This window comes from Sceloporus undulatus, chromosome 2 (assembly GCF_019175285.1).
Source record: "Sceloporus undulatus isolate JIND9_A2432 ecotype Alabama chromosome 2, SceUnd_v1.1, whole genome shotgun sequence".
NCBI classification, from domain to species: domain Eukaryota; kingdom Metazoa; phylum Chordata; class Lepidosauria; order Squamata; family Phrynosomatidae; genus Sceloporus; species Sceloporus undulatus.
In genome coordinates, this window is record NC_056523.1 from 258,641,259 (window position 1) to 258,657,820 (window position 16,562).

The window sequence follows — 16,562 nt, forward strand, 5'->3', positions numbered from 1 at the left end:
GCACTGCATCCACATGATGCAGCACCAAAGGAATGCCTTCAAGCCACAGCACCATGGCTATTTCACACTTTCCAAGATACAAAAAGCAGCCGCTTTTTGCGGCTCCCTTTTATGCCATGGAAAGGCCAGATTGGGGCCATGGCGTATAGTGGCTGTGGCCCCTATATTTCAGAGGAACTTGCAAAACCACCTGTGAGCATTCCTTGCCTAAGAAAACCCTATGAAATTCACGAAATCAACAGGCCACACACACACACACACACACACACACACACACACACAGCAATTTGCCATGCTTAGCCGGCCAATTTTGAAGAACAGAAGCTGGGAGACAGGTGGTGGTCACTTGGCAGCACAGGTGGCATTTTTCTGTGAGATAACACCTGTTCAAGCCTGTTCCTAGCCAGGATTGGGTGAAAAATGCCATGCAATAATCTCCTACAAGTCATAAGTTGAGTCAAGTTGAGTCAAGGTGTCATTTATTGCTCAGTCAAATCCAAGTCAAGTCATTGAAGTGACTTGGGTCCAACATGACTCAATTATTCAAGACTACATCACTGCAAATCTGTTGATAGGGGAAGGGCCTACAAAATCCACTTCATTGTGGCTTTGAACACTTGTCTGCGTTAAGTACAGCTTAGACAAGTTTACAGAATGGCAGCTTTGGCACTTAATGTATAACTAGTACCTATCAGTCCTTCTGTGTAAAGTTTTTAGAGATGTGAATAAAATGCAAGTGTTAACTTATCAGCATGGGGTACTCACCAGATGTCAGCTCCAGATCACACATGGAATCATTTCCTGTGGCTTTCCAATTAGTGCTGGCTAAGTTGAGGAACATAACCAAATGCATGCTGACATTTTTCTAAAAGAGCGCAGCACGCTTGCCAAGCTTGTGAACCTTAAGTGCAGTCATTTTTTTCCTCAAGCAAACTAAAATCCACAGAAACATATATCTTTGTTGTTGTTAAAACATCCTAGGCTAAGCCAAAGGGCTCTGACTCATGGATAGGAGTTGTAGATAAAAACTTTGCGTGAGAACTACATAGCAAGATAGCAACTATGCAAAATGGAAGACTCATTCATTGATTCATTTGATTGCACAGTGATGTCAAATCCAGACAAGTGTCATCTGCATTGATATTTCTGGCAGAAAACAGCAACCAAATATGGTTTGGCTGCATTCCCATCTAGCCTTAGGCAAGACATAAACAAAATTACTCCCTTGCTAAGGAAACAGAAGCAATGGAAGAAATACAAAATCTTATGCTAATAAAGGAGAGAGCAAAGTGCAGTCTACAGATGTTGATGGACAGCAGCTCCTATCTTTACTCACCATTGCCTGAAACTGATGGGAGTTGGCAGTCCAACATAATCTCACATCCTCCAACATTTTAGAGTTGAAAGCCATAATGCACATACATGGTTGAGCAATATCAGAGTGTGGTAAAAATAGTGTGGCCCAAGATGAAAAAAGTTATTAATGGGGAAAAAATACACAAAAGCCTTGTTCCCACTATGGTTTAAACCGGATTGTGATTCCAAATGATTCGGTTTAAAACACAATGTTTCCCATTTAATTCAGATCACTGAAGCGATTTTGAAGGGGGAGACATGGTTTCTACCCATTTAATGCGGGTTTTATCCATTTAACCCGCATTAAAAAGACCCTGATAAAATGGGATGTTTTTTGGGCTGAATCGATTTATTTGGAAATAAATTGATTCAGCCCAAGTGAGAACCAGGCGGAATCGAATCAGATTTGAATCCACCCTGGTTCCTACTGGCAGTGGCTTTCCTGGCCTCCATGCCTACTCCGTCCTCTGTCCTCCTGGCCTGCCTCTCACCTTCTACCTGGCCTCTCTTCTGCCCCCAGTATGGCCAGAAGGATGGAGGAAGGCATGGCGAGGAAGCCACGGCTATTGCTTCCTGCACCGATTCTTGAAACCGGCGCAAACATAGTGGGAACCATGCTCTTTGCTGACCCGGTTTCAGGAATCCATGCAGGAAGCAAACCAAGAGGTAAGTGGGAATCAGGCCAAAACTAGTATTTTAAGCAAAGAAACTCTGGAATGTGTGGAATGCTTTTTGGAAAACCTAAAAAAGGGTAGGGAAACCAAAGAAGCTTCCTTGGAAAGACAAGAATGTGCCTCTACTCTCCCCACTACTGAGTTAAATAGGAGCACTTGCCAATACTTTTACACTTTGAACTTGGTTTGCAGCAATTTAAATAAGCTGAGGATAACAGGGTAAAATGGAAGTATCAGAGAGAAACCAGGACATTTTAAAAGCAGCTGAGAAAGTGGGCCAGCAAAGGATTAATGGGGGAGGAACTGGGACAGTTAGAAGTTTTTCATATGGAAGCCCACACTTTGCCCACCTCTAAAAGTTGTGCACTAATTATCACACACTGATGCATTGCACTAATAGTTTGGTATAATAATTAGTGCATACTATTATGCACTAATAGTTTGGTGTTATACCCCAACATGTATATGAATACATCACTTATTATTTCCAATCAAGATTGTGACAAATATGATATTTAGGCAACTGTTTGTAGCCCTAGAAACAAATGATGGTAATCTAATTTTTAACAACAATGCATATCTTCATTTAAATATCAGATTTCTCCATTACACAATCTTTTGTGTAAAGGGGGATGTTACTGAATTTGTCAGAGCAGTGCAATAGATGGACTTTCTGTTGATCACTTACCATATATACTCATGTATATGTCGAGAAATTTTTGCCCAAAAAGTGACCCAAAAACCGTGGGTAGACTTATATACGGGGCAATACAGTAATACGCTTGCCCCTCAAGCTTCTTCCGCAGCCCAGCTGTCTCCCGAAGTTACAGCCAGGCTGGGAAAAACCCTGGGAGCAAACACTTGCTCCCTGCTTTTCCCCAGCCCCTGTGTCTTGCAGAGGCTGGAGGACGCTGGGAACGGGGGAGGGGGGAATCCTGGGAGCAAACGCTTGCTCCCTGCTTTTCCCCAGTCCCTGTATCCTCTGAAGAGACAGCCGGGCTGCAGAGTCAGTGGAAGAGCGAACACTAGGCTCTGAGTTTTCCTCCCCAACTCGGCTGTCTCCCAAAGGGACAACCAGGCTGCGGAGGGGAAGGAAAGGCACTGAGACCCAAATTATACCTTCGACTTATTTGAGGGTCATATCAAAATCCCTGATTTTGGTCCCAAAACCTACCCTCAACTTATACATTGTGTCGTTTTATACACTAGTATATATGGTATCTATCAGCCAAAAAAGAATATAGCAGAGGACACAGATTTGCCTGAGCTAATTTAATTTAATTGGAGGTAAAATACCATGCTTTTTACAACATGTAATAGAATAGAGATTCAGCCTGTGTTGTAGGGGGTTACTCCCATCAGAAAGGCACATGTTCACAGTTTGGATGTACTCCTCAATTCAGTTTTAAACCTGAAGGCCAGGTTTCTGTGTGGCCAGAAATGTTTTTGCACATTTGCTTAACTGTGACTGTTCCTTGAGATTATGCATCTGCCCATGGTGGTACATGTCTTAGTTGTATCCTGTTTGGGCTACTGTAATGCACTCTACGTGGATTTGCCTTAACAGGGTTACAGGGACCATACTGCTCCCCTGTTAAAACAGCTCCCCTGGCTTCTAGTTTGCTTCTGTGCACAATTCAAAGTGCTAGTTATGATCTATAAAAGCCCTATATAGCTAAAGTTCAGGCTGCTGAGCAGAGAGTATCTCCCTGCTTGGACCCTGCGACCATCAGGAAAAGCCCTTCTTTCAGTCCCACTACCATCAGAACCATGGATGGTAGGGATGTGTGAGAGAGTCTTCTTGGTGGTTGTCCCTACATTTTGGAACCCCCTTTCCAGGAAGACCAAGATAGCCAACTCTTTATTCAGGCAGGTTTATAATATAGAAAGTTTATAAAGAACTTGCAATAGGGTGTTGTATTGTTTTGAGCTGAACTGTTTTTAATAGTTTTTAATTTTTAAAAATTGCATTTTATTCCCTTAACTAGAGATTCCAAGTGTTTTAATATTGTGACTATTTTAATGTTCACTTTTTAATATTTTAACTATGGCCTGAGACAGGGCGTCCTAAAAGGATGCTCTGCCAGCGCCTCCTTTTCCGCCGGCGGGAAACCGCAGCAGATAAGCCGTGTGGTTTCCCACCGGCAGAAAAAGAACAGGCAAAAAGTGGGTTCTTTTCCCAGTGCACTTGTGACAGCCAAGTGTACCAATGGCGCACTCATGACGTCACAAGTGTGCTGTGACGTTTGGACGCTAAGTGTCCATCATGTCAAAATGGCAGCGCCCATCTGTACAGGGTGCTGCCATTTTGACTTATGGAATACGTACTAGGGTTGCGGGGTGTCTGTAAGCGATGCCCTGAGGCAACCCTAGCACGAATTTCTTACATGCTAAAAGGCCTATCTGTACTGGGCCTATATTGTACTTTTAAACTGTCAGATGCTTTGGTACCAGTTTTGGGAAGAAGGTGGGATACAAATAAAGATAACATCATCATCATCATCAACAGCAACAACTTGTTTGAGTAGCAGAGATAAATCTCCAGTCTCCCAAAGTCCCAGATGATTATGGCTACTTTTATTGGCATAGGTTGTCAATTCTGTTCGGATGCTTTTGCTCTGCCTATGTATATCTATTTGACATGTTTAGAGGTCATAGTGAGACGTCCAAACTGGGAAAGGTCGAGGTTTCCTTACATTTTTTACATTTATTGTGTTCCTTTGATTCTTGTACAAAGAAAGAACTAGGGACTAGGCCTCTCCTATGTGTACTTTCAAAATATAAATTTGCCCATGACATATTTTAAAGTTATTTTAGTCTTTCATATAATAGCTCCTCACTTAAACACTTCTGTGAGCACAAACCAAGCAGGGCCACAGCTGATTTCAACTGAAAGATTTTTACAATTTATTCTTCTTTGTGCATACAGAAGCTTAATAATAGATCACAATGGATTTCATAGATAAGAAGAGCTTGTGCAGGCTTTGTGTGCCATCTTTCTTCTTATTAAATATTTTAAGAACTGTATCTAGGCAACATCACTGACCTAGAAAACCTGAAAGCTGATGGACATATAATAGGTTTAGAGACTGATACTTGCTCAGATAGAAATAATACTTTCAAGATTTGACTGATCATTACTTTCAGAAATAATGTACTGAGTAATAGGTTTGAATCAGTCCCTAAATCTAAGTGGTCAAGAGTGTATCAACATTGCACTGTTAGTAACAGTTTGATATCATTTGAACTGCAATGATTGCATTTTGTGGATTCTTGGGATTGGTTGTTTGGTGAGGGTGTACTTAGAATTCTCTGCTAGAAAGCTTTAGTGCTGTAGTTTAAGGAAGTGGACTAGAGCTCATTAGTAGAGAATTCTAGACAACAAATCCCAGGATTCTAAAGGTTGGAGCCATAAGAGTTCAAGTGGTATAAAACTGTCAGAATGCACTTCAAGTGCAGCTCCAAACCTTACTGGTATCTGCACTAGAACAGGAAGAGAGAGCGACTCATACTTTCTCATTCCATACTTCAGTGGCAGAATTGGGGCAATGTGTGACCTCCAGATGTTATTGGATGGCAATTTCTATCATTCTTCACCATCAAACATGTTGGCTTGAGGGGAGTTGTAGTGCAACAAAATCTGGACTGAGTTGCCCACACCATTCTGTATTGTAGCAGTTGTCTGGATGTAGGAATAAATCATGGATCTCACCATGAAGAAAACATGCAACAGTTCAGTTCTAGGGGATGCCCTACAAGTATTATTCTTCTATAAGAACTATTCTTGATTGTAGTTGAGAGCAAAAGTTAGATTCATCATCTTTTTCCATTGTTATGTCTCTTCAGTTGGATTACAATTTCATGTTCAGTTCATGTTCAGTGTTCACTGATCAATATCTTCTCTTCAGAGCAACACCACTTGATCTCAAATGTTAGACTGTTAAAGGTACTGCAAATTGAGAAGAGAACTGTAAGGAGAGGAAATAAATCTCAGCAAATGGGAGGGAGAATTTTGAGCTCTCCTAATGCCAAACAATACATATTGATCTAACCTTGAGAATGAGAAATGACACTTCATGGAAAGGGGAAACATATCTTTTTGTGTTTTACAATCTGCTTGCATGACAAACTGCCATCCAAAGAAAAAGGACTGCCTCATAAATGTTAAAGTCAATTGACCTTCTAGAAAATATAGCCTCAGGACTATACAGCAGGATTCAAAGGGAAAATAAACCCATGATCCAGAAAACCTTTGGGAAAAGAGAGAAAACAGTTTCCTCCCTTTTTTTTCTGAAGCTTCCCACCTACCCCCAGAAAAATTGGAAAAAATGGATTATGGAATTATTATTATTATTTGGAATGATGAATAAAACATTTTAACACAAGGTGTTTACAAACCTATAAACTCAAAATCATTTCTAAAAACTATTCAAAGATATAATAGCCGTGTTAGTGTGTAGAATCAGTATGTAGAGAGATCTTGTAGCACTGTTGAGACTAACTAAAATAAAGACGTTGGCAGCATGAGCTTTTGTAGACTTCAGTCTACTTCCTCAGAGGCATATAGTTCTAAAACCATTGTAGAAGAAAGACTTTTATGTCTGGCAATGTGTGGTAGCAGATCACTATATAATTCCTGATTTTAGTTTTTTAGCTTGTAACTATGGCAAACTAAAAGGGACAAAAAAAGTTTTCTCTTTTCAACTCCTGGAGATGTTTTGTGCTGGGTCCCCCCTCCCACCCCACTCCTTGCTTCTCCTCAAATTGGCAAAACCTAAAAGGTTCCTTATAGTTTAGGTGTTCTTACAGTTCAGGATCTTGTAGATTTATTTGCAGCAAAAAATAAAAATATATAAATAAATAAAAAGTTGAGTTTGTGAGAAGCAGTGTGGTGCATTGGACTAGGATATTGGGAAATGAGGGTGTGAATCCCCACTTGGCCATGGAAACCCACTGGGTGACCCTGAAGAAGTCACTGTCCTTAGATTCAGAGGAAAGCAAAGGGAAAACCTTTTCTGAACAAATTTTGCAAAGAAAACCCCACGATAGGTTCACCTTAAGGTGCCATAAGTAAGAAATGACTTGAAGGCATACAACAAGAAGTACAATTTGTAAAAATATTATAAATAAACTATACTATTAATATATAAAACACGATAATTTAATGCCATACAAAGTTATTTAAAGTAACAAACTGACTTTCAATCTATAAAGAGGGTTAATAATGCATTTTTCATTTCTTGTGAAAATTTCAATTTTTCCATTTTCCTTCAAAATTTCCAGAATTTTTACATGTCTAATCTTTATGCAGCTTCAGTTGAATACAGCAAGTAGAGACAGGCATCTCAGGCTCAGTGTGGATTAGGCCTTGATATTTTGCATTAACTGAGAGAATAATTGAGATAAGGCAGATCACAAATAGCAGTCATAGGTGTGACACTTCATTCATTGGTATCGTGGGTTTTTGTATTATTGGGTTATGGGTTGATGTATTGTAGTGTTTTTTGATGGTGATTTTTGTAAACCGCTGTGATCTGCAAGGAATAGCTGTACAGAAATAAAATTTCATTCATTCATTCATTCATTCATTCACTGGCAATATACAGAGGTGGTGTAATCAGGAAAAGAACTGGCCTGGGAATTAAGATTCATTCAGTAGGATTCAACTGTGTTTTTCCTGAATGATCAGGTGTGCTCAGCTTTAGTGTGCTCCTTGATTCTAAGGAGTGTTTGGATTGTCAGGCAGTAACATATTTGCACACTTCCAGCATAGTGCTGTTTGTGATTGTTCCTGTGCCATTTTGATTTGGCAAAAGTTAGCGATGCCATCACATTTTCACTGTTTCAATGTATTCTATTTGAGGCTACTCTAGAAGAGCTGTTGAAACTTCAGATTCATGCAAAATGCAGTAGTTAGGCTGCTGCCTGGCGTGTATGTTTCATGACTCTGTTAACTGCAATGCTGAAAGATTTGCATGGGTTGTCAGCTGTTTTCTAGGCTGAATTCAGGATATGATTTTTGCCAATATGACTCAGGGCAGGATTAGGCAGCTCTGTGGGGCCCAGTGATCAATTAAGGTTTCTAGAACTACTACAGGCTGCAACAGCTACAAAATAAAACAAGGCAGGGCCCACAGGAAGGGCAGGGATTGAACATATGGGTGGGTGAGTGTGCAAATAATAAATAAATAATAACTCTTGTTGGAGCAGACCAAAGACCCATTTAGACAAACATTTAACTCTCAGGGGCCTAGAGTAAACATGAAACAGGTAATGAATGCCACTGTCTCCCGTCTCACATTTCCAGCAATAGGAAGATTGCCCCTGATGTGAGAGGTGATATTTAGACTTCCTCAACCATTAATATCCCTAGCCTCTTGAATTGTTGTTTCAGCCATGTGAGTCCATCCGATTTGCAGGGAAGCTAGAGGCAAAACAAAGTGTGTTTTTAAAAGAGAATCATCACTGCTGGAGGCTTTCGGGTAATCCAGTCCTCCCTGTTCCAATAATAAAGCACTAAAACTTTCATGTGCATCTAGTCACTGATTATCCAATAGATAATGTGGAGAAAAAGGGAAATAAATCCAATAGGAAAGTTCCTGAGCATGTCACAGAAGCAGGAAAAGGTTTCACATCCTGGCCTCCCTCCTCCATGTGACTATGGCTGCATCTGAAGTTTGACACTGCTTTGATGTTTATGGCTCAGTGCTATGGAATTCTGGGATTTGTAGATTTTAGCCTTCTCTGTAAGAGAGCTCTGTGCCACAATAATGTACAAATCTCAGGATTCCATAAGAGCGAGCATAATCAAGCAGTTGAATTCTGCAGTGTGGCAGCCGCCTACATCAATCAGCAAGCAGTTCCCTAAACAAAGATGCAATAGTCATCATCTGTATAGGGTGAAGAGTTGTGGGGGACATGAGATTAGAAAGGAGAAAGCCATGGTGCATGATCAGAAGCAGTTAATGTGCCCTGACCAGGACTAAACTATCTTGCTCTCTCATTTTCTCTACCATGTATGACTGTGATTTGAAACCAAGAGAGCAAATGCACATGCGTGCAGTAATGCAGAGCAGTAGCAAATAGCTGAACAGGATTTTATACTGCATCCTCCTAATTTCAGGAAGGCAGGCAAGCTAGACTTTATTCTTATTCATTTTTAAATTCTCTTTTCTCCAAGACATGCTCTGAGGAAAGACGCACAAATCCATGCCCACAAATCACCCAGCCATTTTATTTCCCTTTTGGCTACCAACATTATAGCTGTGTACATTTTTTTGTGGCACAGTTTTGTCACCATTCCATCTTGATCCCAAAATATCATCAGTGAAGGGCAGATCTCCTAGGTCAATAATGCAAGACCCTAAAGAGCAACCACTCAGTGGACTGCTCTCTAAACCTTTTAACATATGTTGTCCTCTTTTTTATGCTTGTTCTCTCTCAGGAGCTTATCACTCTGCTTAAATAACCCGGCTTACCTCATCCGAATTCAAGACTAAATTGGGAGGCAGCTGGGCTGGAGCCCGAGTCCCAGGTGAACTCCGGAGGCCTTATTTCGAAGCCGGGAGCTTTCCAACTTGGAAAAGTGGCCACTGGAACTTCCTTGGGACCCGGGCTGCAGCCAGGCTGTACTCACCCAGTGGCTTCTGCAGCAAAATCCTTGCAGTAGGAGCCAGCTGCCTGCTGATTTAGGCTTGAATTCAGATGAGGTAAACTGGGTTATTTAAGTGGAGCGATAAGCTCCTCACTCTCTGTAGCTTTCCATTTCTTGTATCTTATTTCCCACAACGGTTAAAACCAGAATGAGAGAAGAGTGTGGAAAAAAATATCCCCTAGGGCAAACAATACATTCTTAAGAGTAAATCATTGCCCATGATATGCATACAGTTTGTTCAGCCTCCCTGAGGATGCAGAAATAATTGTACTTTCCTATTTAACAGTGGGGTATTTCAGCACAAGGCAGAGTATTGCATGTAATAAACTGTGTCCCTAGTGGCTTCTTTCCTAGCCAAATCTCTGGAACAGCTTCATGGCTGTTGGGAATTGGATCTATAAATTAACTGTCCCATAGTTGTCCCTTTAATTGAAGAAAATTGCACTGTATGAGCTACTGAGCAGTAGCCATTTAGATTCTAAATAAACCAGTGATTCAGTGTGTTAATAAACATGCTGATTGTTGCTGTACTGCATCCAGCAGCTGTCAATAAGGAACTGATTTCCATTGAAAATTGTCTTGTTTTATTATTGCTTTGGGCTTCAAGAAACTCTAAGGAATGTGCTTGTCAGACATTTTTAGAACATCCCCTTTTCTCTATGGAAAAAGGGCTATAATTAGTTGAGTATCAGAGGTGACTTTTGCAAGAGACAGCCTCAAATAGCTGTATTGATTTTCCCACACAGATGTCAAAGTGTAGGAGGTGTCCATTTTAAAGTCCTTGATTCCTGAAGGGTTGTAAAACATTTTACTCATACATTGCTAATGATGCAAACAACCCTTCACAGTAATGGAGAACAGTAGTTATGTGTAATATCATTCAACAGGGTCACTTTCCAGATTCACACATCTGTAAATATTGACGATCTGAATACACAACATGAACACAAGGCATTGTCCAAAATCATGAACTGATTTTGGGGTGTATGCATGTGTGTGTAATGTGGCAGAGTAATGGGTGGCTTCACTGCGATTACTAGAAGTGTATGTAAATATAACAACCAATATTTCTGTGGGGTGTGTGTGTGTGTGTGTTTTAATGATGCTGCTCTAAGCATATTAACTGAAACTTAGAAAAGTTAGATTTTTATTTTACAACTCCTAGAGTCTTACAGCCATCATGGCTGCTGGCAAGGGGATTATAAGAAATGAAGTCAAAAACCAAGTTTCCGTTTTAACATTTATTTTCAATTGTTTCCAATGAAAGGACCACTGAGAAGAAGAGCATAAAATTCTATTACCTCCCCAAAGAATGGGGTGTTAAAGTTATGAATTACTGGTGATATATGGCTTCACATTTCCAAAATGTATTCTTTCTCATGATCTGTAGATGAGCTGGAACTCCCTAAGCTGTTTATCTCACAATGAAAATTTTGCAGGCAGGATTATAGAGTGAAATGCTGAAATTTTGTCACTGTAATGAAGAACATTTTTGCGTACAAATAGAGTGACATGGTGAACTCTGCTCTTCAGGGAAATATACCCCAGATAATCAGTCCAATGTTTGTAAGTCAAATGGGAGAGCAGTGAAACATGAATCTTCAATCAAAATTACATGAAATTGGTGCTCAGCTAACTAGGTCCACTGGTGTGCAGTAAGCTTTTAAGCTGTTCTCTAGTGGAATGAAGAACAAAACCATAAATTCAATGGAGACAGAGAGTCAGGTCTGAGGAAACAAAATGGCAACTTGAAAAATAGTAAAATAAAGTAAAAAGATGGATTTTACCAGTGCAAATTCCCAAGGCTATCTGAATTGGTAATTACACACTTTTCAATATTGTATTTGTTTACTGCCATGATTATATTTACATTTCACCTGAGGGAGAGAGTAGGCTGGCCCAGTTCCATCAGGGGCTAGCCTGAAGAAGAAGAGCCCTCCCTCCGGTCCATCTGCCTTGGTCCAGGCCTCAGAGGGAGAGAAGAATGCTGGACCTGATTCCCTCCCCCCCTCACCATTCCCTTCTCCTTTTGTGTCGTGTCTTTTAGATTGTAAGCCTGTGGGCAGGGAACTGTCTGTTATCCCCGTATTGTAAACCGCTCGGATTCCCAGTGATTGGGCGGTATATAAATAAAACCTATTATTATTATTATTATTATTATTATTATTATTATTATTATTATTATAAAATGTAGAATGACCACTGAAAATAAAAGTTGTAAGGAAGGTGCCATCCTATGCCTGGTTACATGGGAATTACTTAGTGAGGCTTACTTTTAAGTAGCTATATTTAGGATTAAACTGTTCAGATATCATAATAATCATTCAATTGACCATAAAAACATCAAATCACAAACTGGTAATAGCTTTAGGGTATCAAACGGTGTATTAAAATATATCAACCAGAGTTACAGTACAAAAGGATGCTAAAAGCTTTGGTGAATAAAGCCTGAAAGCTGAGTATGAAAAGCTTTGGGTCATGATAATAATTCCAGCAACCATCCTGATGTAAAACTGCCAGTCAAAACATAAATACAGTGTTACTGGAGCAAATCAAAGTCCTGTCTAGTCCATCACTCTGTTTCACCCAGTATGAATTGAGAAAGTCCAGAAACAGATAATAACTCTCACCTGCTGTTGGTTTCATGGCTGGTTGTGCTACTTCTGTGGTATCTGTCAGGTGACTTAGGCAGGAAAGATCTGAAAGTATCTGAAACATGCATTTTTTTCCCCATGGTGTAAGTTTTATTTCACATGTAAGGACATAGGAAACCTCTTTCTAGTAAGTCAGAGCATTGGTCCATCTAGATGACTATTGTCAGTTGTGACTTGTTCCAATGTTTCCTCAGAGATTTCGGGTCAGATTCTTTTATAGCCATACATGGAGCTCTCTTGTGTTCCCTGATGGTTCTTCATCAAGATATTAACCAGGCCCAAGGTAGTGTACTACATGGAAGCATTATTCCATCTGTAAATAAGAGATTTGGATATAGTAAACATTTAAATTGTCTGAGACTGTTGTAACTTCACCTTCATTAGGGAGAACATCCCATAACATTAGGGCCACCATTTAAGAGTAATTCTGTAAAACATTTCTGTCAAGGTAATTTTTACTGGAAGAATCTGTAGCAGGACAACTCCTCAAGTATGAACACTGTATGTCAACTATCAGAGATCAGTACTCTTTGAGATACACTAAGCCTAAATTATAATGGCCTTTGTATATCAGTTCCAGTATTTTGATTGGTCCTGTAACCAAGACTTGGCCAACACAATACCTTTAGGGTGCTTCCAGAGAGAGATTTGCCCTCACTATGTTGTTGTGTGCCTTCAAATCATTTCTGACTTATGGCAACCCAAAGGCAAACCTATCACAGGGTTTTCTTGGTGCCTTAGAGAATGTGATTTACCCTAGGTTATCCAGTGGGTTTTCATAGCCAACCAGGATTCAAACCCTGGTCTCCAAGTGTCCTAATTCAACACTCAAACCAGTACACCACACTACCAAACAAAAATCACTGTGCATTTATTCCATCTATTTTCCTTTTCTTAATCACTTTTTTCTTGCTAAGAGGTAAAGGAAGAAACAGTTGGAGTAATATCTCTGGGATACAAATTAAAGGTGATGACATATGGATTCCCCACCCCAGCTTGGCCAATAAAATTCTATAAATGAGGTAGTGCAATTGTCCAGTGTTCTTGCCCACATTTCCAGAATTATTGCTAACTGTAGTGTGAACTATAATAGATGGTTGACATTTAGTTCACAATTAGAAATGGCTTTCTGCACTTTTGTCATTCTGGTTTTCGCTCTAAATCTACCACGTACATAGCTTTTATTTGTGGCTTTGATCATGTACTGAACATGAGTGATCATACTGAATCTAAAGTCACAGAAGACTGAAATAGCGATGAGTCAATAAAGTACACATACCCTGTCCATGTGAGTGCTCATATCATACCAAGTAATCTCTAGAAGCCAACTGATATTATCTATACATCATTTGCAGGCAAGAACACAAAGTAAAGCACTATGAAATAATTTTTGGTATCATATCAAAGGCTCATTCGGGGGCAGTAGACCTCATGAGAGCCCCTCCTCTCTACCTTTTAAGTGAAGTAATATCCTAAGCACAAAGATGGCACAGATCATAACAGTGGTAATTCTCTGCAGCCCAAAACCAGGCCCCTAAAAGTTGGTGTCTAAAACATAATTGTATTTTCCTTTTCCCCAACTTCATTACACGGTTCATTAGATTATTGCACTGTAATGTCTGCAATCATAAATGTCGTATATGTTCTTAAGGCAGGTTATAACAACTTCTCCATACATATAGTATTGTCTCATGGCTTTAGGACTAAATATATGAATGGCATTGCATTGATATGTCCAAATCAATTTCCTGTAACTTTTCAATCTGGTTCTAATCCCATATAACTCACTTAGCTTTCCTAAATACATATTCCTACCCATTCCCTTTGTTATAATCTGCCCTTTTTATCTAGGTATCTGTGGCTTATTATTTCCTGCTTGCTTTGAAACCCATCTTTTGAATCACCATTTTCTTGATTTTCTGTCTACAGAAGCCTTTTTCAGAAATGATGCTTTGTTCTCTTTCTGTTGACAGAAATGTTCAAGCAAATAACTTACCATGTCTCTTCCATTTCCATAACAGAGTACCAGTTTTGGGGAAGAGTCCTTTCTGTTATTCTTTTCTGAATATTGGAAACCATTTATGCTCCCCCCCCCCCCCCATTTATTGGATATTTTCTGTCTTTCAAGGTCAGCCTTGGAATGTCTTTTTTTTTTACTTTTTTTTAATGAATTTTATTTAATATAAAACAAATCAACACCATCAAACAAAACCATGCATTTCCTGTTCAGTTGCAATCAATCCCTTATTATGACAATAGCAGCATAATACATATTCCCTTTCATTCTATTTAACTTCTTACTTTCAAGTTTATAAACCATTCCTTCATTTGTCTTAAACTCCATTTTTCTAATTCACTTCTTCATCTTCTTTCATTTCTTTCATAATTTCCTCTTACGAGCCTCTCTTTCCATTCATCCTTCACTTACTCCAACCTTCTGTCACTTACTCTCACCTTCTTCAACCTACTTTCTCCATATTCCATACATACATCTTCCAACATTCTTTTACATTACATTACAATCATCCTTCTCACACTTTAACTTCCCATGTACCTCTGACATTATAAACATTTATAGTGCTCATTAGCTATATTCTTTCTGATTACTTAGGGCCCATACAGACAGTCCAAAACAAAGCTGCTCCGGAATATCTAACATTGACTTTATGTATGCTGGGAGGGATGATTTTATCTTTGCTATGATAAATCTAACATGAGGTTTGCAAAGGATAAAGTGAATCAAGATCAGGGCACCTTCCCCTGGCAAAAGTATTCCTTCTTTTGCAAATGAGTACCACTATTCTCTTGAAAGACATCTCTGTCCATGTCTCCCTTTTTCCAAATCATTCTACCAAACTACTGTCTAGCTAGCTACAATATCTAAGTTGTTTGCTCTGTTGTGTTGTTAACTGTTGTCAAATTGACTTTGGCTTATGGCAAACCCAGGAATGAAGAAACCATCAGGTCACCTTATCATCAACAGCCCTACTTATGTCTTCTAGATTTTTGACTGTGGCTTCCTTGATTACGTTAATCCATTTGTAATGCCATTTTTCTATCTTCCACCTTGCTAGGCATTATTGTTTTGGGTTTTTTTAGTGAGTAATGTCTTCTAATGATATGTCTAAAGTACGACAGTCTCAGTTGAGCATCTTGGCTTCGAGAGTGAGTTCAGGGTTGATTTGCTCTAGGGCCCATTTATTGATCTTTTTAGGAGATCCATGGTATCCATGATATCCATAGAACTCTTTAGCAGCAGCACATTTCAAATAAACTGATTTTCTTCCTATCAGCTTTCTTCACTATGCAGCTTTTACTATCACATGTAGAAATGGGAAATACAATGACATGGACCATACTAACTTTAGTATTCAGTAATATATCTTTACACTTCAGGAATTTGCCTAGTTCCTTCATAGCTTACCTTCCTAATTTTCTACTTCTTTCTACTGCAGTTTACACTCTCATAAATGATTGAGCCAAGGTACGGAAAATCTTGAACTATTTCAGTGTCTTCATTGTCTGCTTTAAACTTATGTAAACAATTTGTACTATATATGTGTGTGTGTGCGCACGGGTGCGTGTGTATTTGGATTCAACTGTACACCTGCTTTTGCACTTCCTTTTTGTGGCACATCAATTTCTTTAAAAGGGATCAATAGTTTTTCATGATCAAAATGAGCAAAGATTTTGCTGTAAATGATAAGCACAGGCTGATTTTCTTCTGAAATTCTTTGGTGCACTCCATTATCCAATATATGTTTGCAATATGATCCTTAATGACTCTTCCTTTCATCTCTTAATTATGTCCAACTGAAATAAACCTTTAAGCTGCAATCCAGTGCACAGTTACCGGGCCTTGCCTGAAAAACTCAAGTAGTAGTGGTAAGTAGGAGTGATTTTTTACCACCGTTAGTATGTCACTTTCAGTCTTATCTGTGAAGCTGTGCCCCAGATTTCATTATCCATCCACTAGTGATATCCAGGCCAGAGTTTAGATCTAAATCTTTTAAAATTTTGTTCTCATTTGCAAGAATGAATAATGTTACCATTTTCCTCTTTTCTGCAGAAAAGTCACAGAAATCTGAGCAGTTTTCAAATACTATTTTCTGTTGTATTGTCTTGTTGTTTGACCCTTCGGTCAGTTTTAACCTGTATGGTGTTAATTCTTTGTTAGATTTAATACCTTTTTAAGGCGGGGAGGGTACCAGGGATTTGGTATGT